Source organism: Arachis duranensis, chromosome 1 (genome assembly GCF_000817695.3).
Source record: "Arachis duranensis cultivar V14167 chromosome 1, aradu.V14167.gnm2.J7QH, whole genome shotgun sequence".
Lineage (NCBI taxonomy): Eukaryota > Viridiplantae > Streptophyta > Magnoliopsida > Fabales > Fabaceae > Arachis > Arachis duranensis.
In genome coordinates, this window is record NC_029772.3 from 62344914 (window position 1) to 62348391 (window position 3478).

Here is a 3478-nt window from a genome sequence, read left to right on the forward strand (position 1 = left end):
TGGCCAACCCTATTAAAGAGGATTACTTTAACTTAGAAGGGCCTGACATAACAAAGTCAGCCCAAAACTAAAAAGTTATACAAGTAGTCCCTGAAAGAGATCTGACAAAGATCCAAAAAAGAGGACTACGAAAAATAACTTAAAGGAGACCGACATAACCACGTCGGACTCCTTCCATTAGAAAAGTTATACAAGTAGTCCCTGAAAGAGGTCTGACAAAGATCCAAAAAAGAGGACTACGAAAAATAACTTAAAGGAGACCGACATAACCAAGTCGGACTCCTACCATTAGAAAAGTTATACAAGTAGTCCCTGAAAGAGATCTGACAAAGATCCAAAAAAGAGGACTACAAAAAATAACTTAAAGGAGACCGACATAACCAAGTCGGACTCCTACCATTAGAAAAGTTATACAAGTAGTCCCTGAAAGAGATCTGACAAAAGATCCAAAAAAGAGGATTACGAAAAATAACTTAAAGGAGACCGACATAACCAAGTCGGACTCCTACCACTAAAAAGTTATACAAGTAGTCCCTGAAAGAGATCTGACAAAGATCCAAGAAAGAGGACTACAAAAAATAACTTAAAGGAGACCGACATAACTAAGTCGGACTCCTACCACTAATAAGTTATCAACATAATCCCTAAAAAAGACCAAGTAAAAGCCCAGAAAAGGGGATCACAAAATAACTTTTGAGGGGGACCAACATAAAGAAATCGGTCATAAGATGCCAAAAATACAAACAAAGAGCGAGGAAACCGAGAAACAAGTCGGACCCCCCACAGGCACGGCCTCAAAAGGATCCAAGCTACAAATGATAAAGCATGCAAACAACCTAAAGAGGTCAGAACAGCAAAATTTCAACAGATATCATGCATAACACGATAAAAGCTTCAAAGAGATCACCACAAAATCAACCTCAGAAGCTACTTTTGTTTTTCAAAAAGAGTTGCAAGACAACTAGAAGCGTCAAACAAAACAAAGTTCAAAAGCCCACAAACCGGGCTATTTACATAAAATATCCAGAAAAAGACAGCTAAAGATCGGGAGCTTTCCCAGCAGCATCAGTATGAGGAGAAGGAGGACGAGTCTGAAGGGGCACGGCATCTACGGTTCCATCATCCCGGTCCAGAATCTGGCAATCCGGATCAGATGTAACGGGAGGAACAGAGGAGGTCGACACTTTAAGAGAAGGCACTCGGGGAGGATCAGTCTCTTCATCATCCTGGTCATCAGGGACAATCTTACCATCTCTTACAACATTATCCAGGCTGATGAGAGTCAAGTCGGCATCAGGAGCAACAACCCGGAACTGCTCCATCAGGTTCTCGGAGGCAGCAGTTACGCTACCCACAAGGTGACCCTGAAGCTCACTATAATTAGCCCGAGCTGTCTCCACCTCCTCCCGAAGACGCATCAATTCCCTATAAGCCGAGACATAGCTATCCTTATGTTTCAAAGCCATGTCTTCGGCCAGCTTCAGAGAAGCGGCAAGGGCAATAGAGCTGGCCTTCTCACCCTCCAGTTCCTTCTCCACCTTGGCCAACTTCACCTCCAACTCCTCCTTCAGACCCTTGATTCGATCAAACTCTGACTTGGCCTCCTCCATAAAAGATTTGGTAGCATGAACCGGAATCCCCTGAATTGTTCAAAAAATAGCCGCACCCATGTGGGCCATCTTCACACTATTTTGGGTAATAAAATACAAATGCTTTAAAAGAGACACATTGTCCATGGAAAGCCCACCATAGGGGGCAATTTGCTGGTCAACAAATTTAATGGCATCAAAGTCCAGAGCATCCAAGTTAAAGGGTTCGGATGTTTTTTGCTTTTTCAAACGGGGGGGCACCAGAAGCAGCAGCAGAAGTTTGAGGAGGATCGACCTGATGAAACTGGGGAGTAGGAATTACTTTCCTCGGCCCAAGGGAACTCGGCACAGGGGCTTCAGGGGGACATGTGAAGATCCCTCGCCGGCCACCTTGGCCGAGATGTTCAGAGAAGCAGTTGCCTTCTTCGCCTTCTTGAAGGCCTTCATGGAGTCATTATAGACATCTCTGCAAACACAACAACAACCACGACAAAGAGTTACAAAAGAGGAATAAAAAAGGAAATAAATATAGAGGCAAGTCGGGCCAATAGACAAACAAATACCCAAAGCAGGCTGAACCAAGGACGGATCATTCAGAAATCTCTTCGTATCCAGATGGGGAGGCTTCCCCCCACAAATCTTCAAGAACAACTACAAAAGCCCGCTCAACCTCACTAAGCATTTCCCATGTGTAACGTGGCACTCTTACATTCTTTTGCCACTCTAGAGGAAAAGCAGGCTCGTCATTTTCATCAAGAAAAAAGGGGCAGGCCCCCTCAACAGCTCGAACTTTAAAAAAGTAGTTTTTGAAGTCCTTAAAGGACTCATCATACATTGCAAACACTTTATGGCCCTAGGCGGACCGGAAAGAAACCTAAGAAGCTTTCTTTTTTGAAGAGCGGCCAGGCTTGGCAGAAACAAACAAGTAAAGAAACAGATTCTAGGAAGGCGTTACATCTAGTTCATGATAGAGAAGTTGAAAAATTTTAATAAAACCCCAGGAATTGGGGTGAAGCTGGGATGGAGCAATATTACACGACCACAACAGGTCAGTTTCAAAAGTAAAAGAAAGGACGCTCCCCCTCGATGGAAGTCGGAAAGCAAACCCTCTCATCAGAATCAGGAGCAACAAGCTCGTAATCCCCCTCGCGAGCATTGTTCCCACAAATCCTATGACGCTTCCTCAGCTCTGTGCCAAATTCAGCATCCACAATGGAAACACACAACAAAACAAGGGAGTCCAGCCAATCGGACATCCCCTCGGGAACTCTGGAAGACATTTCTACAATGTTATTGCGAGAAGACATGAGGCCAACTAAATCCTACAAAGTAAGAAAAAAATAGGGGTTACTACAAACATCTCAGATAGGGAGAAAACAACTCGGTCAAAACTTCTCAGGCGATGAAACCACGAAAAGGAAAACCCCAAGACTCAAACCAAAGTCCTGGGGCATCCTTTGGAGGCAGTAACAAAGCAAGGTTTCCACAAATACTCTACAGCTTACATCCTAGCATTTCTCAAAAAGGATTCAAAACAACAAATGCCTTTCACCAAAGAAAAACACAGCAAATCATTACAAGCCTGCCAAGCAATCAACGACAAGCAGAGACCATTAAAGATGCAACCTTTTTTCAAAGATCAGGCAAAAAGCAAACCTCCAAAAACAAGAAACGGATGCAGATTCTCTGTCAGAAGCAACAAAACCCTAGAAAAGCCTCGACGAAAATGCCAAAAAAGAATAAAAGAAAGCAAAACACGTTTATAGCGAAGGAAACAAAAGCAAAGATCACAAAAAGGTTCAAAACTTCCAAAACATGCGAAAACAGAACTTCACCAAAAAACTAAAGACGAAGCTACGAAAGAAGCAAGAAAGCTAGTACCAACCTGG